Genomic DNA, 24,586 nt, shown 5'->3' on the forward strand with positions numbered 1-24,586 from the left:
TTGGTGAAAGCACTAATAAAAGGATGAAAAGAAAGACCACAGACTGAAAGAAGATGTTTGCTGAGTGCATATCTGATAAGGGAATTGTATCCAGAATATATAAGGAATTCTTGAAACACAACAATAAAAACAATTTTAAAATAGGCAAAAGGTCTGAATCTCATTATAGAAGATCTACAAATGGCAAATAAGCATATGGAAAGATGCTCAGTATCATTTGTCATAGGAAATTGCACATTAAAACAATTATGAGATACCACTATACACCTATTAAAATACCTAAAATCCAAATAACTTCCAATACCAATTGCTGGCAAGGATGTGGAGCAACAGAAACTCTCATTCATTGCTGATGAGAATGTGAAATGGTATAGACACTTTGGAAAACAGTTTGGCAGCTTCTTACAAAGCTAAACATAGTTTTGTCATAGGATTCAGCAATTGAGCATCTACATATTTACCCAATAATTAAAAACTTATACACAAACCCCTGCATGTAAATGTTTATGACATCTTTATTCATCATCACCAAAAACTGGAAGCACACAAGATGTCCTTCAATAGGTGAGCAGATAAACAGATAATGGCACATATGTATAATAGAATATTATTCAATAATAAAAAAAATGAGTGGTTAAGTTAGGCAAATACATGGATGAATCTTAAATGTATATTGCTAAGTGAAAGGAGCCAGGCTAAATGGACACACACTTTATGATTGCATGACAGTCCAGAAAAAGCAAAATTACAGAGAATGTAAACAGATTAGTGATTGGTAAGGGTTCAGGGGGCAGGGGAGGATACAAATGGCAAAGCATAGGAGAAATTTTAGGGCAGTGAAGCTATTCAATATGATACCATAATGGTGAATATATGACACCAGGCCTTTGTTACAGTGCATACAATTTTGCAGCACAAAGAGTGAATCTTCATGCATGTAAAAAAAAAAAAAAAAAAAGTTTAGGTCAAGGGATTCTGGGATGGAATGCAGAATATGACAATCTAGCTGCATTACAAATGTATGAAGTGACCTCACTGAAGAGAATGGGGGTCAGGGGGAGTTGCTGACCTAAGTAACTACAAATGAGTGGGGTCTGCAAAACTAAAGGCAAGAAACTGTTCATAAGCACTGTACTCTAGTTGATAAAGTTGTTTCCCCTGGAGGTCCAAGTCAATAGTCCTTACATCACTATACATGTACACTGGAATCAATCAACTAAGTAAATGTGTGGTGCATGTGGGAGCTAGATTTCTTACTTAGGAGCTGGAATCTATAGATAAGGGAGGGGAGGAGGCTAGAATGATCCATGTGGTAATGGATTAGAATTGGAGTCATCAGGATGAGCTCATGTTTAGTATAAATATAGATGGTTGTACTTAGAAATATTTATAGATGTGTGTACATACACAGGTTAGCACACACACATGTATTTCCTTGCTCTGCCTGCTGAGACAACCTTGCTGCAACAACACGCCAGTAGCCATGAGCACACCTATCAACCACATCTTAGTTTCTAATACCATTTTTTCAGTAAAAGGAACCAGGGCTTCTTAGAAAAACAACCAATTCTAGAACTAAGGCAGGAGATATACAGTTCACATCTGGAGCATCTTGTAGTGCCAGAGAGTTAAGAAAGTGCTCAAAAAGAGAAAAAAAGAAATCCTCAACGATAACATATGTCCAAAGGACACAAGAGCCAACTGAAAGAACTTCCAGTGGTTAAAGCTGGGTAATGTGAGCAACAAGATAAATTAATATTAGATTGTAACCCAAGGCTTAAAATAAGTGAGTCTTTATTGATACAAATTACTGAATAAACAAATCTCACATGCAGAACGGCTCCAAATGATTTATATAGATACTCCACCTTCAAGAAGGGGTGAAGCGTAGCTCCGCTCCTTAAGCTTGGTCTGTGCATAGTGACTTCCTTCTAAGTAATACTGTATGGAAAGGGGAAAACTGATCTGTGGAAAAAGCTGACAAATACCACCTCAGCCAGATCAAGTTAAACTCAACATGGATGTCATGCTGATAGTGTATTTCCTTGATACAATGGGGTGCGTATGGCACTTTAGTTGTGTAGTCTTCCTCCTAAAAACAGAGTCTCATCGTGAGAAAAACATCCGACAGATCTGAATGGAGGGACATCCCACAAAGTACCTGCTCAGTACTCCTCAAAACTAAGGTAATCAAAAACAAAGGAAGTCCGAGAACTCACAGTCAAGAGGAGCCTAAGACACCATGACTAAAAATACCATGTATCCTGGATGGAATCCTGGAATAGGCAAAGGACATCAGGGAAAAACTTAGGAAATCTGAACGAAGTAGGGGCTTTAGTTAATAATAATGTACCAGTATTGGCTTCTTAAATACAACAAATATGCCATACTGATGGAAGATGTTAATAATAGGGGAAATCAGGTACAGGGTAGATGGGAATGTTGTACTATCTTCACAGTTTTCTGTAAATTAAAAACTTATAAACTAAAGAGTTTCTTTAAAAAACGTTTAAGGTGTTTGTGATGTATAATGTCCACATCCATCTCTTTTAAACTGGCCAAGGGCAGGGCCTAATCTCATCAGATCAGAGGCCTTCTCCGGAAAGCTCTGCCATTAATTCAGGACCTGAAATTCTACTAGAGGACTTCCTTTTGTTATTTTATTCGGTCCCCGCCACGACACCGTGGGGAGAGTGTTTTTCTTCAGATCTACGAATAAGGAGTCTGATGCTGAGAGAAAATGGGGGACTTGTCAGAATTCTATTTCTAACAAATAAGATTTGGGTGGAAAAGAAATCATATGTGGGCTTTTTCGCTTTACGTTTCCTTTTCACTCTGTTAGATACAGGAAGCTTTTAAAGCCATGTTGTTAGCTAGAATTAAATCATTCTTTATTGCTCTATTCTCAAAATTTATTTTTTAATCCCTTCAGGCCTCCATTTCATTAATGTATCTTTGAGACCAAACACAAAGTAATTTAGGCATCTCAAATATTCCTAAAGTTATCACCCCATAATCTCAATGATGTCTGTTACTCAATTTAGTATGGAGTATTTAGTGTTGAGTATTAAATTTAATATTTAGCATTACAATTTAAATTCAGTATTCCTCACAACCTTTCAAATAAGAATTGAAGTTACCCTAGAAAGAAGAATATAGTAAAATTAATTTAAGAAAAACCTGAACAGAGTTATGAGGGGATAAACAAATACTTTAGCTATAAAAGTTAATAGAGTTGTTAAAATTCATCATGAAAGCCGCCACTGTTTTATCTGGTGGCCAAGAAAAACAAGGAAATGTGATTAAGTTATATGTCTCCTTTGAAGAGGAAACATACCAGATACTTAGGCAAAACTTTCCCTTGTTTCAGATTCTGAAAGAATTTATTATTTAGGGTATTTTGAGGGGGTAAAATAAAAGAATTGTTCACAATAGTTTCACAGCCATTATGAAAATAGAATTTATATAGTTGTTTCTCATAAAAACTGACTAAAAGATTGGAGTCATAACAATAAAAGGTAATTCAATGCACATAGTTATTTGAGATGATATTGTAATGTAGTCCATGTATAGTGTAGGAGATTCCAAATTCTAATTCACTTTGAAAATATGTTAGACAAGTAAGAGTGTATATATATATATATATATAGCTTGTTCCTAAAATTATCCTCTCTAAATATTATCTTTCTCATCTGGGTTTCTGTGAGTAGCTAGGTCTCAGAGAGAGCATGGTATATTCTCTACTATGTGATCTGTACTGCTCATTGATTTCTTGCACAAATATTTCTTTCAGAGTAGCTTCGGTGTCCCAGGATATCTTGGTTCATTTGACAACAGACACTTGCTCTCGTGAGCATGTGCTCTAGTGAGAGAGACAGAAGAGAGCAAGTAAATAAGCCCTCAGGATTTCGGCAGACAGTAAAAGGTGCTGTGCAAGAAAAAACCCAGGGTAATGAGACAGAGGGGGTGGCCGTGGAGACGCATGGAGGGTTGAGCAGGTGGCAAAGTTTTATAGAGGGTAGTAAGCCAAGGCCTCTCTGACTTAAATTACAGCCGAGGCCAGAGAGAAAAAAGAAGCCAGACCTGGAAATACCTGAGAAAAGAGAATGTGTTCCCAGAAAGAGGGAACAGAAGATGCAGTGATGCTCATTTTGCTCATTTTTGCCCATTTTAGGCATTAATAAGTTGCCAGACACGGAAATACCTGAGAAAAGAGAATCTGTTCCCAGAAAGAGGGAACAGAAGATGCAGTGATGCTCATTTTGCTCATTTTTGCCCATTTTAGGCATTAATAAGTTGCGTAACAACGTTGAAATAATAAAATATAAATGTTAAACAAAGGATGCTTAGACTCATTCTGGCACTGCACCTTTTAACATTATCTGGCTCAGCAGAAAGCCTTTTTGCCTCCCATGATGGTGGTGTTATCACAATGCAGCTTTTGAAAGAGAAGTTTAATAAAACAGGAGACTGTGTCCTTGAAAGATGTAAATAGACTTACATTTTTCTTGGAATATTTTTTCCATAAGATGAGGAAGATATTAATGGGAACAGACTTGCTTCTTCTAAAAAAAATATATTGGATCAAGAGACGTAAATTTGCTGCTTATTAAAAATAAAATTTTTGAAAGCTAGGAATAATACTGGAGTGCAGTATTGAAGGAATCTAGTAAATTCGTGGGCTTACCATTGTAAACACCAAAATGTATGGTCATTTTAATTATACTCTTAATTTATGTTCAGGGAATTATCTCTGAACTAAAGGGTAAAATGAGGAAAATAATCTGCGAGTGGCCAATAGAGGGGTTTAGGTGTTAGCAGAAAGAAGTATTTAATGAGGCCTTCTTGCCTTATCTAGCAAGAAGCTTAGGACCATGGATTTTGAAGCATATTTCCGTGCACTAAAGAGCTTTATGTCATTACTTTAAGGTTATGTCACACACCATTCACCAAGTAAATATATTCCCAAACTTATTACAGTTCTAAGCGTTAAGCCGAGTGCCTCCCATGGGGGTTTATTTTATACTTTTTAAAGTAACAAAGCATTTGATAGAAAATATTGAGTAAAATAAATTGTTTAATTTAACTCAGTATAGTCAACTCACTCTTGGTTAGTTTCTTCTGTATGCTTTTTAAATAATCTAAAAATGTATGATCATGTTCAGGGGGTGCATTTGGCCACAGAATGTTCTCATTCAGTGAGGCTTGCCAGGTCCTACAGCCGAAAGGTCTGTCCTGTCCCACACAATGTGAGAAGGCACAAAATAGCCTCTGGCGATAGAAACCCCCACTATTATTTGTAACTTGGAATGAGGGCCCCAACACTTCTGATTTTACCATAGCTTGTAATATTTAGATTTTTAATTTTGGCTGTCTTGACGTGGCTGAGGCTATGCATACATCTCTTTTTCCCTTTAATTTAATTTTTGAAGTCATACTATTGCCCGATAGATTTTGGGGACAATATCTATTCATTCACTTGTCTGGAAGGCCTTCATGGGTAAACACTGGTTCTTATTCACCTTTGTGTCACTAGTACCTAAGCATAGTTCCTGTCCTTGTAGCAGTCCTCAGTAAGTGTTTGGTGAATGAATGAATGGACAGATGGATGAGTCTCCACTCTGCTGCTACCCAGTTATAGCTCTGCTTGCTGGGCTAGATCCATGATGTTGGTGATATCTAGAATATATTCCAAATGGATTTTTTTCTTATTTCATGAGCTTCTTTTATTTTAATGCCTAAATCGAATTATTTAATTCTTCATTTGCATATGTCAGTGGCTGAATTTGGACTGTATATTAATGTTTAGAATTAGATCATTTGCATACATTCCAAGTTTGGGGCTTTTGAAATCTTTATTCCGTGGGAGATACTAAAAGCAGAATACATGGATGACTTTCACATTCACAAAATGTTTCTTTTGAACATAGTAAATGGTGAACTATAAAAAGAAACATTTCAGTCATCACCATAGAGAAGAATAAAATAAGACCCACATTTTGGATGCAACAAAAGATTGCATTATTATTTTCATCCTTTATGAGCCTCACATCACCCCATTGTGTGTGTATCACTTGTGTGTTTCCTGTTTAAGACCAAAAGGAAAAAATGTTTGAGCTGAAATGCCTACCATTTCCCTATCTTCCCTGAGATTCAAAGGGAATGGACACCTGTCCCTTAGGTTTCTGGCTTCAACCTGACGTGTAAGCATCTTTTGAAATGAAAAACAAAACAAGTCCTTTATAGAAGCAACACAGTCCCTGCTATTGGTTTGATTTAAGATATCAGGAAACACACTGGTCTTAAATTAAGTTGGTAGAGGAATGTTTGCTCATTTAAATTCATCCTTATGAGGAACAAAACTTAAATGTGGTGTTTTCATAAGAGAAATATTTCATGTCAGTAAAATTTATTATTGCATCCTGACATTATAAACTGTACTCTTAACTATTTGTGGTTTAAAATTATCGCTTTTTCCCCTGTAGTTCAAGCAACTGTCCTCAAAACTTTAAATGTTTTTGCTGTTTTACTTTTTAAATTAAGAATTCAGCTTGGGATAAAGAGGCAAATGAAAGGTAAGGTATAGGGAAACATCTAATTCTTGAATTTGTTTTAGATTTTCTGTTTTCTTAATAAAGAGTTTATTCTTTGAATATATGTTCAGGATCCATCATTAGAAAATACAAAAGCCTATTGATAACATAAGGCAAAGTATATGAAAGTAATTTGATAAAAATAAAGGAACATATAAAGTATTATTAATAACTTTACTAAATCAAATCTGAAAATTAGGACTAAATGAACGAAGTCATACATTTCAGCCTTTTGGTAAGAGAAGAAGTAGGAGCAAGAACGCAAACCTACATTTCTTTTATTCCATTTTATTACATAATCACAGAGAAGTCTTAAGCTTGCTGACCACAGTGCATACTTTTCTAAAAAAACTGCCTTTTTCCACGAGCTCTGTTTTGTATATTGACTCCCCTTATTCTTAGGGTTGCAGTAAGATACATCTTTGATTTCTAAAAGCAAATCTAGTAGTAAGTAGAAGTTTCATGTCCACTATTTAGATATGGCGATTTCTTCTTCCTCTCCTGATACATTTTCCACATATATTATCATGTATGTGTGTGCGCATGTGAGCATACATCTCAAATGCAGGCATTTTCCATTTCCAGCTCATCTCTACGCATTTTAGTAATAAATCTTTTTAGCTGACACCATAACGTTTGCACACCTTTTTGTTGTTTGTTCTGTCATTCTCGTCCAGCGACTGGACCGTGATGGGGAGGCAGCCCTGGGAGTGGCCCTTGGGCAACAGGATACTCATGCCATGCAGACCTATAAAGAATACATAAATGATGACACTGAGCTAGCTTTTAATGAGGGCTCACTCTGAAGCACCAAGCTAAGTAAGAACTTTCTGGCAGTCCTCTCAGCAGTCCTCTGAGATTGATATAACCCTTTTGTTCCTGTGCCACAGAGGAGGAAACAGGCTGGTGAGGTTAAACAAACTAATTGTTTGTCATTCCTCGTCCTTCCTGACACACGGCAGGGTCACTAGCATGTAGTACGGTAGCAGGTACCTAGCAGCATCCCTGCGACATTGGATGAATGACTTCATGAAGTCACTTGCCCTGGTCAATGTCAAGGCCAAAAGGAATCCATGGCATCTGATTCCAAACCCAGTCACCTAACCTCAAATATATCATGTCAGAGGGAGGCTGTGAACATCACCTAGAAACAATGAGAGGAGCAAGGAGGGCCTCGGGGTGAGAGGATTAAGAGCTAGCGGCGTGGAGGCAGAATCAAGTCTGAGCGAGGATAGAGCAAGAGAGTAAGTTAAAACTGGAGAAAAGAGAGGCATCGTAGCAGATGCAGCTGTTTCTGTAGCTTTGCCAGCCACACATGGAAAAGTGGCCGCTGGATGCATGTGTCTGCATATGTACCCTAAGGGCTGCATGCCTGAGAGTCCTGGACTCTTGAGGAACAGGTGACCACTTAATTGTCCACTGTATATGGACATGGAGATGGGAGGAAGTCTCTGGAAGCGGTAGTCTGCACTCAGAGATCCCTACCCAACCTGGGAAGAATGAACCTGGCTCGTCGGTCCTCCCACGGTGGGGCTAGAGCCAGGAAGAACTATTCCCTTCACGGCAGTGGAAAAAGCCAGACCGAAAGGACCAGAGTTGTGCCCAAGAGAGAGCAACCCGGAAACAGGTTCAAGCTGGTCCATAAAGGAAGGGAGGCTTACGAGGAGGAAGGGCGTCTGGACACCAGAAGGAGGGAGACCTAGGCAAGATGACGGCAGGGAGTAGCAGATTGAGGGCATCAGTAACTGCAGGGAGGATCAGATGGACACCTAGCCAATGCCAAAACATTGAGCTAATCAAAGCAAAGCTCAGTCTAAGAGGGGGTGGTGGACACTGATAGAACAACCTGTTTATACAGGCCTCTAAAGACTAATGTGAAACAGTAGGACCAGTGCCAAAGATAACAATGAATTACTACCCTCCTTCCCTCTGAGAGAGCCTTTCTTTTTGTCCTTTTTTTTTTTTTCAGTTTCTTTTCTTTGGACAGAAAAGACATCCGTTCTTAAGTCAGTCACCAATTCACAGATTATTTGTCTGTACTAGTTAGGGGAAAAATGCTGTCATCTATTTTATGTATGGAGACAAAATCCTTAGAACAGTGTATTCTGATAGTCACAGCCATTCCATAACATTATGCCTACTGAAAACATACAGTTTTTCTTTTTTAATGGCCAAGCCATTCCTCTACTAGTAATGATCATAAAGAGAGTAAGATATTCAAAGATATGGTTTAAAAAATAAAATAACAGGATAGCTTCAGTCATTTTTTAAGATTTTATTTATTTATTTATTGAGAGAGAGCAAGTGGGGGGGAGGGGCAGAAGGAGAGAGAATCTCTAGCAGACTCCCCGCTGAACACAGAGCGGAAGACACAGGGCTCAGTCCCACGACCCTGAGATCATGATCTGAGCCAAAATCAAGAGTTGGACACCCAACTGACTGAGCCACCCAGGCGCCCCTAGCTTTAGTCATTTTTATAACAGTTTCATTAAGATGTAATTCACAGACCATAAAATTCACCCTTTCAAAAATGTACAGTTCAGTTGTTTTTTTATTATATTCACAGAGTTGTGCAACCATCACTATCTAATTTTAGAACATTTTCATTACCTCCAAAAGATATCCTATGCTCATTAGCAGTCACTCTTTATCGCCCACTCTCTCCAGTCCTAGACAACTCAAGTTACTTCTTTATGGAGTGCCTATTCTGGACATTTCATACAAATGGAATCACATAATTTCTGGTCATTTACGGCTGGCTTTTTTCACTTAGCATAATGTTTTCAAGGTTCATCCATGTTATAGCAGATATCAGTACTTATCCGTTTGTATGACTGAGTAATACTCCATTATCTAGATATACCACAATTTGTTTATCCATTCACCAGTCGATGGACATTAGCTGTCTTTTTCAATTAGAAGTGGATCTTGTCCAGATAATTATGATCTCAAAGAGATACCTCATGGCATTTGTAAATCCATTTCTCCCTGCATTGGGTACAGACTTAACGGCCTTAGTCACAAGCAATCAAAAGAACTACTTTGACGCTATGGTAACTCCCTTGAAATATATTTGAGAATGCTTTCTTTTGGCCAGCTCTTTGAAATGCGAATTACCAATATTTACCAGAAGAGAGAGTCTTGCAAATAAGAAATGATCTCATGGACTTATACCAATTCACATTGATTTAGAAGTGAAAAGGCATGATAAAAATATTATTGCTGTTCGTGTTTGCCATATCCAAGGTCAAGCAATATTTGTTACTTTTAATCACTACCATATCTCTTGTCTCTATTGTGATGTAGACAGTTCTGTTCCAGATCAGTCTGTATGGCTCCTGGATACCTTTGGAACCTAAACTTTAAAAACACTTTGTCGGCATGGCAAAACTTGAGTCGAGATTTTAAAAAGTCACTATTTCCTTTTCTTTGAGTTCATGGAATAAAGCTGGCTTGCTCTGGGCCCAGCAAAGGTGGGGGTCGGGGTGGCGGTGGTGCCTCCTTGCTGGGGGTGAATACAGTTTCAGCCAAGTGAGGGATCTGCATTGCTATTGGTGTGTCCTGCTGGTGTCTTACACACACTCCTGTCACGTTCATACATCATGGCATCGACTGTTGTCAGCGGACACTTACGATGTTTTGGGAATCTTAGGAAGAAACCTTTAATCCCATTTTATATGACTCTATAATAATGCCAGAGTTTTTTTTTTTAATTGAAATATAGGTGACACACAATGTCACATTAGTTTCAGGTATACAACATAGTGATTTGACAAGTCTATGTGTTATGCTATGCGCAGCTCACCGCAAGTGTAGCTACCATCTGTCACCATACCCTGCTATTACAATACCATACCAGAGTGTTTTTGAAATGAATATTCAGCAAAAATATTAGCAAGAAAATTCCTGTCAAAAATGCATCGATACTTTCCCATAGGATCCAAATTCATCTCTTCGTTATCAAAAACAACTGCTGTTTTTCTCACTATGCTCTGTTAGAGAGCACTCACTTTCTCCTAGGATTCCTCAGTATTTTAACCTATGTAGATTCCAGAAAAAAATCCACACCTCCTCCAGGGCTCCAGCTCCTCATCCCAGAGGAGCACCTGAAGATAGATTCAAGTGTTAGCTCAGAGACATCTCACATCTACGAGGCTGTGAGACACCCAGCTCTGAGGTTGTGGAGGATAAATAAAACAATCTGAATTCTGAGCCCAAGACTCATTATTCCTGGGGTTAATACCTTAGTAATGAACTGGTTCAATTCGAGCCAAATTTTGTGTTGCTCTCTTTCATTTGGAATGCTGACAGTTGGCTGGAATTATGGGCTAATGATGGCATGGGATTGACTTTTCAGGCTCATAAATAGAGAGCAATATGCTAGCTTCTGTGGAATGTGTAACTGTGAATTAACAATAGTACATTTTACCATGGTAACATTCTACCCATTAATGCTCAAATCGAGTGCAACACAGGGCTTTCTCTGCTTTGGGGATCCTCTACTTCTCTCTGTTCGGCATCTAGGTAATTATATAAGGGCTGGAAGCAAACAGAAGTAAATGTAGTTGATATCCAAACATTTCTAGTAGTAATCCAGAATGGAATTAAATGTAACCACTACAGAAAGTATATAATACACTAAATGCCTTGCTTTCACATCAATTTTTGCTACTTTTGTTGCTTTAACCTAGATTTTTTCTCGTGAAATTAGGATATTTGTGTCTAGGTTATTTCATTTCATTTCATTTACAAGTGGTACAACTTCTGCACATAGGGAAATTAAATGATAAGAGGTGCCATCCCCAACTGAGAAATTGGGTTATTCATTCATCTCTTCCAGAAATAACTGGGATTTAGATCATACAATTTCAGAACTTCAATAGTGAGAAATATGAACCAAAAAAGTGGGGGATGACTGCCTATTTTTCTAACATTCTCAAAAAATCACTTCAAAGAGAAGGTAAGCAAAGGTAGCTCTCAGGGACCCTGGCCTACCATTTCTTCATTCTTTCTGAGCTCCCCAGCGCTCATCCCTGTCTGAGTGGCTGCAAGAATGAGTGTGTGCACGGCTGTGCAGGCCATCCATCCCTTGGGCCAATGGTGTCTGCCGCTCTGCCAACACCATCTTGGTTGGAGACGGTAGCTGTCTCTGAACATCATGTTACCATGGACCGATTCCCCTTGCAAGCTTCACTCGTTCCCATCCACAACAAAGCCGAACCGTCAACAGCATTCGCGGAGAATCAGGCCAAGTTGTTAAACAAAGGTGTTTTCATTCCTGGTCTCAGATCTGTTAAGTGGATTTCTGTTTTGTTATATTTTAAAATAAGTCATTTTCACCAGGAGTTGATAATGACGCCTATGACTTGCCAGGAAAACGTGGAGGGTGATGTGGGAAGCAAGGGGATTGTCCCAACATGGCTCTTCTCTCTAAGGATCTGTTTCAAGACGTATTTTTTCCCCACCCAACCCCCACTCACTTCTCTCCTTACATTGGCTGTTCAAAAGCACAGGAGGCACCAGCACTGGTTTCTGACACTGCCTAGCGAATTTGCAGCATGGCTTTATGCTCATCATTTCAGATCTGTGTCAAAGCCTCCCTTTCCCCCACAAGCCCCATCGTGAACTCATTCTTACTGCGATTTATAAAGCAAGCAAGAGACTCTAAACTTTATAATACAATAAAAATTAAAATTTTGGATGATAAAAGTTATTACACATGAGTGAGTTTGTCTCTCCGAATCAAGGAAATAAATTAGGTTCCCTGCTTTGTAGCATATGGAATCCTCAGAATTGCCTTCATATAATTATAACTCCGTTTATTAAAAAGAATTATGTAACAGTATGGTTGATTTATTCTGATGTGATTGGCTTAGCAACTTAATTGAACTAAAGCAATATACCCGAGATAAAATTAATTTAATTAGCTGATTCATTTCAGGATGACTAGAACCCCTCATCACACTTTGATAATCTTCTGAAAAGGTGTGCAGGCAAACAAGCAAAGTTCAAGAACAATTGGATACCTATGTGGCATGTTGATTAATAGAGAAAATGAGAAAAAAAATAGAGTAGCAGAGTACCTGTAGCCAAAAAGTTGAAAAATAATACTTTAACTCAAGCTCTTAACTCTTTGTTTTCCAATGGACAGATTTTCTCAAAGACGTCTGCAGTTCTAGGACCCTCTCTTCCTAAGTCAACCAGGAACTAGTCACTAAAATCTACTCCTGACTTGTCCCTCCTTTTCCTACTGCAGATTGCGTCATGATCTCCAGCTGGTCAGGCCTTTCATGCCACCAGGGCCCTAAGGCGAAGAACTGAGCATGAACTTGAGCCCAGTGTGCATGGTTCTTTTCTGTGGATTAACAACACCGGTGTGCAAATTTGTACCATTTCAGCAAAAGAGGATTTTAGGGAGCAGATATGGATGGATTAGGGAAAAATTGCCACAGCTGTTACAAAAGCAACTCAAAGTGTACATATCCTAATAATTCTAGGGTCAGAACTATATCTTCTCCCCTACTCCCTGTCTGTTCTCCCTGCTTGTGTTTTTTTCCCCCTTCACATTCTAACCTATTCCGTACAGTGCCGATATATATTATATATCTTTTTGTTTCTTTATGCATATGCACAGTTCCTGCCTCGTTCCTGAGGCAGATTCACTACTGCTAGGTTAATCTTACACTGCATCTTTGATCATACGTCATTTCCCTACTTGAGAGCAGATGGCTTTTCATCAGCTAAACTGCAGAGGAAAAAATCACATTTGTTCAACCTGGTGTTCATGTCCCTCTGTAACCTGCTCCCACCATACTCCTCTGGCCTTGCCTAGCATGACCCCATTGCGGGTGACAGGCATGTGGGACTTCTTGCCCCTTCCTCCCTCGGCCACTCCCTTCCTCCTCCTTTGTGCCCTGCATACCTTAGCTCATTCCCTATTCTATTTCCACAGTAGCTCCTCACCACATTTCATTGCTGTTTACCCTAGGAAGCCTTTTCTGATCATCGGGGTCAATGCTTATTTCTCCCTCTTCTGAATGTGTGTATGTGTGTGTAAAATTTGGGGGGCAAATATTGTGAATGTTTGTTTGTGTCTACTAGTTTTATTTACACCGGTGCTGTGGCCCTCCTTCTCTCCCTGGCCCTCCTTCTCTCCCCACCCCCCACCCCCACCCCCATGCCTCCTAGTACGGCAATGAAATCTGGAACCTGAGATGGTATTCTATGATTACTTTTTGCATAAATTAAAGCACATGATTATGACTGTCGTTGTGGTTATGCTTATTATTGTTGCTACTTTGTTTTTATCACTGATACAGACATAGCTCAGAGATCCTGCGGGTTCGGTTCCAGACCCCTGCAGTAAAGCAAGTATCATATTAAAGCGAGTCAAATGATTTTTTTAGTTTTCCAGTGCCTATAAAAGTTATGTTTAGGGGTTGCCTGACTGGCTCAGTCAGTGGAGCGTGCAACTCTTGATCTCAAGGCTGTGAGTTCAAGCCCTATACTGGGTGTAGAGAGGACTTAAAACTGAAATCTTAAAAAAATTATGTTTACACTATACTGTGGTCTGTTGAGTGTGCAATAGCATTACGTCTAAAAAAAATGTACATACCTTAACTAAGCAATATTTTATTGGTAAAAAATGCTAACCATCATCTGAACTTTCAGCAAGATGTTGATGGCTACTCACTGATCAAGGAGGTGGTTGCTGAAGGTTGGGATGGTTGTGGCAATTTCTTAAAATAAGAAAAATAAGCTACATTGATTGACTCTTCCTTTCATGAACAATTTCTCTGTGGCATGTGACACTGTTTGATAGCATTTTACCCACAATAGAACTTCTTTTAAAATTGGAGTCAGTCCTTTCCAACCCTGGCACTGCTTTATCAACTAAGTTTATGTAACATTCTAAATCCTTTGTTGTCATTTCAACAATCTTCACAGCATCTTTACCAGGAATAGATTCCATCTCAAGAAACCACTTTCTTTGCACATCCATAAGAAGCAACCCCTCATCCGTGAAAGTTTTCTCATGATGGCAGCAGTTCAGTCCCATCTTCAGGCTCCATTTCTAATTTTAGTTCTCTAGCTGTTTCTAACCCATCTGTAGTCACTTCTTCCACTGAAGTCTTGAACCCCTCAAAGTCATCCACAACGGTTAGAATCAACTTCTTCCAAACCCAGTAGATGCTTGATGTTTTGACCTCTTCCCGTGAATCATGAATGTTCTGAATGGCATCTGGGAAGGTGAATCCTTTTCAGAAGGTTTCCAATTGACTTTGCCCAGATCCATCAGAGGAATCATTATTTAGGGCAGCCATAGCTTTGCAAATATATTTTTGATATTTGCAAAATATCAAAGGGCTGCAGAATGGATGTTGGGTTAGCAAGCATGAAAACAGCCTTAATCTCATTGTCCCTCTCTATCAGAGTTTTTGGGTGACCAGGTGCATTGTCACTGAGCAGTAATATTTTGAATCTTTTTTTTCTGAACAGTAAGTCTCTCAACAGTGGGCTTACAATATTCAGTAAACTGTGTTGTAAACAGATGTGCTGTCATCCAGGCTTTGTTGTTCCATTTATAGAGCACAGACCGAGTAGATTTGGCATAATTCATAAGGGCCCTAGGATTCAGAATGGTAAGTGAGCATTGGCTTTAACTTCAAGTCACCAGCTGCATTCACCCCAAACAAGAGAGTCAGCCTGTCCTTGGAAACTTTCAAACCAGGCATTGACTTCTCCTCTCTAGCTATGAAAGTCTGAGAAGGCATCTTCCAGTAGAAGGCTGCTTTGACTAAATTGAAAATCTGTTGTCACCTTCATTCATTATCTCAGCTAGATCTTCTGGATAATGTGTTGTAGCTTCTGCATCAGCACTTCCTGCTTCACCTTCTATTTTTATATTATGGAAATGGCTTCTTTCCTTAAACTTGACGATCCAAACACTGCTAGCTTCAAACTTTTCTTCTGCAGCTTCCTGACCTCTCTCAGGTTTCATAGAAATGAGGAGAGCTAGGACCTTGCCCTGGATTAGGCTTTGGTTAAGGGAATGTTGTGGTTGGTTTGATCTTCTATCCAAACCAAGGAAACCTCCATTTCAGCAATAAGGCTGTTTCCCTTTCTTATCATTCGTGTGTTCACTGGAGTAGCACTTTTAATTTCCTTCAAGAACTTCTCTTTTGCATTTGCAACTTGGCTAGCTATTTGGCTCCAGAGGTTTCGCGTTCAGCCTGTCTTGGCTTTCAACATGCCTTCCTCTCTGAGCTTAATCATTTCTAGCTTTTGATTTAAAGTGAGAGGCATGTGACTCTCCCTTTCACTTGAACACTTAGAGGCTATGGTATGGTTATTGACTGGTCTAATTTCAATATTGTTGTGTCTCAGGGAGTAGGGAGGCCCAAAAGGAAGGAGAGAGAAAAGGGACTGGCTGGTTGGTAGAAGAGTCAGAACACACATTTATATATTGTTTGCTGTCTTATGTGGGCATGTTTGATGGTGCTCCAAAACAATTACTATATTAACACACAAGATCACTGATCACAGAGCACCATAATAAATACAGTAATAATGAAAAAATTTGAAATATTGTGAGAATTACCAAAATGTGACACAGAGACACAACATGAGCAAATGCTATTGGAAAAATGGCGTCGATAGACTTGCTCAATGCGGGGTTGCCACGAACCTTCAGTTTGTAGAAAAACAGAAACAAAAACAAAAAAACCCCAGAATATCTGCAAAATGCAATAAACTGAAGTGCAATAAAATGAGGTATGCCTATACAGTTGCTTTGTAGTTTCTGCTCCTCGGGCAATAAAACATTGCTCACGGAAGCAATCATTGCTACCTTATTCACCATCCTGTATCCAGTGTGAACTTTAACCTATTGTTTTAAAAAGTTTTTCCTCTTAACAAATTAGACCCTGTTTCCCCAGAGTTTGTTAATTTTTGAAGCCTTTAAAGCCTTTGAGGGTTTGCTGGCCCCCATTGTACTGTGTAGTGAGTCTGTGGGTTGCAGGCAGATAAGGTCTGTTAGGATGGTGTCCATCCGCAAAGAATCTGATGAGAGACAAAATGCCCAGTTCACCTGCTCCTGCCCCCTTTGATGCTGCAGCACACGGCATGTGTGATAACATGTTTCCCGCAAGCAGCACTAACCGGGCAGAGCAAGGGGAGCAAATTCAGGCAGTCCCCTCGGTTCTGCCTCTTTGTTTCAATGAAGTTAGATTAGGGTTGCACTGCATCACATTGAACTTGGGTGCTTTGATTTCTTTTGTTGTAGGAACAAAACTGTAAAAGAGAGAATAGAACAGAGGTGCTTCTATAATGAGCATTGAAGTGATCGAGGAAATCTATATTGGACAAAAGACCCGTTTATCAGTGCCATGAAAATCCTTTGAATAACCACAGTGTTTTGTTTTCTTTAAAGTCTTTTATCCCTTGTAGTCTGAGGTAATAGGTATATCTCTAAAGGTTAGATAAAGATTTTTGCACACAGTGAGGGAAGATGAAAATAAAATTAGAAATAGTGATTACCATTTGCGGGGGGGGACATTAATTGTCATGCACTATCCAAGTGTTTTTTTCTTCATCATTTTATTTAATTACAAGAACAAGCCCATAAGCCCCATATCGTTACCATTTTCCAGATAAAGAAAATAAGTTTTAGAAAGTGATAAAGTGGGTTTGGAATCCAAAACCTAATCCAAACTCTGCTTTCTTTCTACTACACTGGACTTCGTCTGCATATGAGAATGAAGGTGTTCAGTTGAACCAGACAGTAGAACAACTCCTTTGTTTTGGTCACTGGATTATTAACCACAGATTAGACTGGCAGTGTCTTTCAAAGGATGACACACTACATAATGAGTCAAGGAAGCACTCTCCTCATTAGTTGCCTGAAAGTTGTGTGTTGTGTATTTTACAGATACTGATTAGGATACCAGCAATTTCGAGGGCTGGAGGGGCCATCCAGTTCTGACTAATTCCAACACATTGCTCTCGCCTTGAGAGAGAATATCCCTGGAAGGCCAAGACATTCCAGAGACAGATTGGCTCTGAAATATGTAGTAAAATGTGTGGGGATTGGTGACGTGGGAAAGTAAGAAACAAGGATACCATAGTGGGATGCTAACTCTAAAACCTCCTGCAAAAATCAGTCTCAACCAGCAGCTTTTTTTTGGTATTTATAGTACCTAGGAGATTTATGACCCTTTAGATCAATAAAAACCAGTATCCAAGTTCAGACATCCGATATCATGGATTTTCCAGAATAGTACCATATTTAAGTTTAAGCACGGCTTTTTGCCCGCCACAAACTCCTTTCCCACCTGACCTCAAACAACTGACTTCCTCAAGATTTTATTCTTGGCTTTCTCACTTAGTAAAATCTTGTCTACCACACCCCAGATAATACCACCCACTATCAAGACTAGTTACCACTTACAAACTGAGGGCTTCTAGATCTATACCTCTGACCTTGACCATTTTTCTGATTTCCATCTCTTGATTCTACATTTTTATTAAGATGCTGCTGAGCTACCACAAACTCAGTGAATTTCCTGTTTACTCTTCTTGTCCCTGAACATCCCCTGCTCACCATATTGCCTCTCTTCATTAATGGTACCATCAGCCATCCGAGCATCCAAATACAAATTCCTAGAACCACCCTGGGTGCATTTCTCCTTCACTTCCTTTAGCCACCCCCACCAGCACTAGGTCCTATTCATTCTGCCCTGTCCAAATCTCCTACCACTCCTGGCATCTGAGCTGAAGGCAGACGCTTAACGACTGAGCCACCCAGGCGCCCCCCCACTCCTGGCATCTGGCTTTTTACTGCCATCTTTCTAACTGGTGTTCACTCCCTCTATTCCATATTCCATTCTTCTACAAGCACACAATCACTTTTCAAGGTTTAGCTTAAACACAACCGTGTTCATAAAGCTTTCCCTAGCTTGGACATTTCTTCCTGTCTGTCACCAATCACATTGAATAGTTACTTTATCTCATTGCCTCCCTGTGATATTGTGAGTTATAAGGAGTATATATATATCCCAAAAAAGGTCATTGGAACCTCCAACCTATAGGTACTTGGTCAGAAGCACAGGTGGTGACCTGGACTTGCAACTGGCATCCCAAACTGGGGAGGGGGGCAGTCTCCTGGGACTGACCCCATAACCTGTGGGATGTGAAACTATCTCTGGATGGATAGTGTCAACCTATACAGAAGGCAAAACTGAAAAAGAACAAAGGCATTTTTCTGGGATCTCAGAATTGTAATTCAAGAGCGTGGATTCCAGCTGTAACCAGGAAATGTCCTGCCTACAGTGTGAAAGCAAGGGTTTTTATGAGAAAAAAGGAAGGAGAACAATTAATGACTCGGATAAAAGAGGAAAAAAATTGTCAGTTGGTACTAACAGGCAGAGCTGCTTTTGGTTACAAATTGATCAACTATTCTATTGGTGCTAACAAGTGAAGCTACTCCTGGTGTACCTTAATTAGTTTAGCTAGTATGTTTTTAAAAAGTCTACAACCCACAGTCTAATGATCAGAATGCCCATTGTCCTGTTGACTTTATAAACAATTGCTTGTAAAATACTTGCTGTTTTTGGCCCAGTCCAAAGGTCTTTTTGCCCAGTTCACAAAGAGTTCATTAGCCATTTGTTTTAGAAAGGGAAATGAAGCTTTTCTCTCATGCCCGGAAGTTTTATATAATTCCACAATAGTGTCAGATTTGAGTTAAATTGGAAGACACCCAGCTGGTGCCAGAGCATTGCTTATTGGTGGGGAGAAAACAAGCCCACATACATTGAAATTGGGTGCTTAGAACTTTACTCTCCTTCTAAAATACAAAGTTGAGAACAGAGATGGAGCCCTCTTGAGCTTTGTATTCCTGATGCTCAGAACATAATAGGTAGTTAAGCTTTTATTAAATCAAATATCCCCAAGCTGAGTTCTGCTTCTCAGTAACTTCCATGCATTCTTCTAGACCTACCCTTTACAACTACCCAAATGTCTCCTTCTTTTATTTGACACTTCCTCTAGTATTTACAAACAACATTCTGATTGTCTCTGAAGTCTTTTTGCTTTCTGATGTATAACTGCAAATCCTTTCACTACCCTTGACTTTAATTTCTGGAAACTTCCAGATCCTGGTCTTCATCTTCTGGAGACAGCTCATTACTTAATGCCCCTTTTAGAACCAAGTATGAATATCAAGATATGATCTGAAATCCATGGGTACAGTAACCTCCTTCGAACGCCCCATATAATCTGCTTCTATAATGCAGCCAGGGGGCGCCTGGGTGGCTCAGTTGGTTAAGCGACTGCCTTCAGCTCAGGTCATGATCCTGGAGTCCCAGGATCGAGCCCCGCATCGGGCTCCCTGCTCAGCAGGGAGTCTGCTTCTCCTTCTGACCCTCCCCCCTCTCATGCTGTCTCTCTCTCTCTCATTCTCTCTCTCAAATAAATAAATTAAAAAAAATCTTTAAAAAAAAAAAAATATATAATGCAGCCAGTAGTTGGGACAGTTTCTTAGATGTTATATCCCCTTCTTGCTTAAGCATAGCTAGAGGACAACCAAACATACAGATATTTCTTCACATGAAATAACAATTTCCACAGAAAAATTTTCCAGGTTTAAGTGCAAAGACTTCACATTTCTCTCCATTAATTTCATTATCTTTCCTTTTTGTCTTTCAAGATCTTTCTGATTCTTGGTTCTGTAATCTGATGGATTAATAATCTCTCCCAGCTTGGAGTCACCTGCAGATTTGATAAGCGGTTTCCCCCTTGATTTACACAGAAATAAAATATCTAGATATTTATTCAACCCCTGTTTTAAGTCAGATATTCTCTCTAAATCTTTATAACTTTCCATTCTTTCTTTCTAAGCCATCCCCAGTTGATAAAATTCTGTTTATCTTGATTTCTTTAAATACACTTATCACTGGACCACTCTTACTAAACAATCTCATAGAAATTTTTCAGTCAATAGAAAAATCATCTTTAAGGGAATTTCTCCTTCATATCATTTCGTTATAGGCCATGTTGATACAGGGAATGAGAAAGAATTTTTGGAACATACAACACAGCTTATTTCAATAAATTCACTTTTCTCAAGTTCTTAAAAATAGAAAAAAGAAACAAGTCCTGTAAGGTATTTGAAGGATTTGTGCACGTTAAACAGGACGAGAGATGATTTAAGAGCATAGAAGCTGCATTTTGAAAAGGAGGAAATGTAGTCAATTGCTTGAAAGCCTATTTTGCACAATACCAAATATTTGTGATTTGCCTCAGGTTTTTTCTATTTAATCTGGAGGCTTTATGTCAAATATGCCATGATGTATGTAATCAATGACAGTGAGCAAACCTCTACAAGTGAAATAAAAAGACTAAGCAATGGAACTAGGAAGAGCCATATTATTTAGAATTATGAAGAGCCAGTTATTAAGACTTCAAATAAAAGATTAAGGGCACAAACTAAAACCAGAATACCAGCAGAAGGAACACTGAGAAGACCATGGGCTCCGAAAGATAGGTCAAAGAGATCACGGCACACATTCATAAAGCCAACATGGCAACGTGGGAGAAGGGCAGAGCCCGCCTAGTGAAGCTTTAAAGTGCAGGACTCAAAAGGCTGGGTCAGCATAGCTGAGGATCTCCCCTCATTAGAAAGAAGTCCACATCCTCAGGTCTGACACTGACAGAACTTTCGATGAGACCTTCTCCTGAAAGGAGCTCCCTCCTTGACAGTTTAACAAAGTTAGTTTTTTTAACTTTTTCTCCTTACCTCACCATGCGGGTGCCTTTTAAAAAGTCCAGTTAGACATCTGACTCTCCTCCAGGGCCATATATATGACAGGTCACCTAAGGAGCTTCCCAACCCCCTCCTCTTCTCTAGGACTTTGCATGGGCCAAATTTCTCTACAGGATTCTGAAAACATTTTTGATTGCCTGAGATGATTGTATCCCTAATCATAGAACCCCCCTTATGACACAGCACGTACGAGATCAGCAGACTTGGAAAGCAATGTAGTCCATGATTTATTTCTAATTTGACATACTTTGGATGTAAACCAAGATGTCTAGAAGAATCAGCTGGTTCCTTAACCTTCTTTGCCTCATTAGTCACATTTTTCTTGTTTCTGTTTCCTCTTTATCCACATATCCATCCACACCTGCCTACTCATAACAGCCTACGCAGACATCATTTTCAGATTTTGGCAGAGGTGCATACACACAGATCATAGGTTGAGGCAATATATAAATCATGAGACCTAAGAAGCTTAACTAGAAACAACTGCAAAACTTCCTGCCAAAAACAACAAAGAGGTACTATTACAAAAAGAAGTGAGTTTTAGGAATCGTGAAGCTGGGCCTGTCAAGGCCATGATACTGCCTCCTCCTTGTGATGGTTTAATGGTGCTGCTCTGTGTAAGACCAGAATGCTGCCATTGGGCCCTAAGACTCCAGCCCTCTCCTCGGGTTGACCTCTGTGATTTCTAACAGATCTCCCTACAGATTTGCTTAAATCGTTCATCATCCATAGTGTGCATAGACTTCTAAAGGCTCAGCCTAGTATTTCTGGAAGAACTTGGAAACAGCCTCACCCACCAAGGGCAGACCGTCATGGGCATTTTGAGCCAGTACTTTCATCACTTTGACTCCCACGGTAAGTTGCCAAAGGCCTGGGGAGACTGTGCCAAAGAACAGACTATTTGTGAGTTGCCACAGTGCTATCCACTGGTGGATTTATTTGACATTTGGGTTTCTTTGGTTGTCACTGCATTGTCAGCTCCTAGATTAGAGCCAGCAAGAACAGGTCCTCAGTCAAAGTGCACTGCTTAAATTTAAGCAAACCTCTTCCTAAATACCATCAGTTTACTTTCAATGATTTTTTTCCAACAAAAACAGTAATGCTGAACCGATAGTCATCTATCTATTCAACAAGTATTGCACAGCCTCTGATTATGAGCACATACAACATATCTGATCCGGGAAAAAAAAAATGGAAAGTGGTTCCTGCTCTTAAAAAGCAAGTAGTATCATGGAGAAGGCAGAAACTGACTGATAAAAATAAATGATTAAATGCCATTTAAGTGTCTATGGATGCTCTGAATGGGAAGCATAAGGAACTCTAAGACAAATGAAAGGGGGTGGACACTTTATACTGGCCATCAGAAGAGACCTCTCTAAGGAGGTGATGTTTAAGGTGAGAGAGAGGACGATGACCAAGAGCAGAGGGAAGAGCATTCCAGGGAGAGAAGAGAACATATGTGAAGCCCCGAGATGGTGTTACTGTTATCTATTGATGTGTAACAAACCACCCTGAATTTAGTGGCATAAAACAACCAATTTACTGTGTTCGTAGGTCCTGTGGGTCAGGAATTTGGATGGGCTGCAGCCAGGATAGCTTGTTCCTGCTCCACAAAGTATGGGGCCTCATCTGGGAAGACTAAAATATCTGGGTGACTTGGATGGCTAGGGGCTGAAATCAGCTGGAGTTTTTAGGACTTTGCTCCCATGTCTGGCTCTTGTGTTGGCACAACACAAGGTCTAGGCGGAGCTGGGGCCATGAGCCCGGGCATCTACGCGTGGCCTGTCCAATGGCTTGGACTTCCACCTGTGGTGCCCCAGGGGAGTCGTATTTCTTACATAGTGGCTTAGGGCCTCAGAGTAAACAACAGATGATGCCTAGCCTTCTAGAACCTGGCCTCAGACGTGTTATGGGCTGACTTAAGTCCCTCCAAATTCATATATTGAATCCTGGGCTCCAGTACTTCAGATGAAGGTAATGGAGATAAAGCTTTGGAGATAAAGCTTTTCAAGACGTAATTAAGGTAAAATGAGATCATATGAGTGGCCTTCCACTATGAATGGTGTCTCTATGAGGGGAAATTAGGACACAGACAACATAGACCAAGGGACGAACCAAGTGAGGTCACAGTAAGACCATGTGTAGACAGACAAGGAAAGAGGCCTCAGAAGAAACCAACCCTCTGAACACCTTGATCCTGGACTTCCTGCCTCCAGAACTGCAAGGAAATAAATTTCTGTTGGTTAAGCCACCCAGTCTGTGGTCTTTATTTATTTATTTATTTATTTGACAGAGAGAGACACAGCGAGAGAGGGAACACAAGCAGGGGGAGTGGGAGAGGGAGAAGCAGGCCTCCCGTGGAGCAGGGAGCCCGATGCGGGGCTCAATCCCAGGACCCGGAGATCACGACCTGAGCTGAAGGCAGACGCCCAACGACCGAGCCACCCAGGCGCCCCCAGTCTGTGGTCTTTGTTACAAAAGTCTTAGCAAACTGATATATCACATAGCATTTCTTCTTATGTATTCTCTTGGTCAGAGCAGTCACAAAGCCACCGAAATTCAAACAAGGGAGATGTGGACCTCACTTCTTCATGACAGCAATGTTGAAAGTTATGGGGCAGTGTTTTAAAACTGCAGCCTTTTGGAAGGAACTTGGCAGTTGGCGGACCTAAAGGCCAGTGTGGCTTGGACACAGTGGGCAAGGCGTCATGTGGGAAGAAGTAAACGCCAGGAGGTAGGCAGGGATCAACGATTTGAGGACTTTTTTGTCCTGGCAAAGAATTCAGATTGTGCTCTAAGTACAGCAGGATTTTAGAAGGTTAATCTGGAGAAGGATGTTTTGATTTATATTTTTGAAAAGCACTAACGCAGCTGTCAGGAAGAGGACAACTGGAAGCAGAGTGACTGATTATTACGTGAACTGAGGGGTTCAGGTGAACAAAGTCGTTGGCTTGGAGGAAGGGACTGGTGGTGAAGATAGAGAGGAACAGGTAGGTACAAAAGAGGGTTTGAAGGTAAAACTGGCAAGACTTGATGAAGAACTGGATGTGAGTTTGCAGGGAACTGAGAGTACAAAGGATCACCTACCAGATTTCCGGCTTGAGAAACTAAAGATGCTATTTTCTGGGATGGGAAAAACGAGATAGATCGGATAGGAAGGTGAATGCAAATT

General features: G+C 39.9%; 1 protein-coding gene and 1 pseudogene across 1 annotated transcript in view; one reads left to right on the plus strand and one right to left on the minus strand.

Annotated features, from left to right (window-relative positions):
- NXPH2 (neurexophilin 2) overlaps positions 1–24,586 on the plus strand; it is a 112,038-nt gene that overhangs the window by 30,053 nt on the left and 57,399 nt on the right. The window lies entirely within an intron of this gene.
- On the minus strand, positions 14,261–16,098 carry LOC116637557 (annotated as a pseudogene).

Source organism: Phoca vitulina, unplaced genomic scaffold, assembly GCF_004348235.1.
Source record: "Phoca vitulina isolate PV1807 unplaced genomic scaffold, GSC_HSeal_1.0 scaffold1, whole genome shotgun sequence".
Lineage (NCBI taxonomy): Eukaryota > Metazoa > Chordata > Mammalia > Carnivora > Phocidae > Phoca > Phoca vitulina.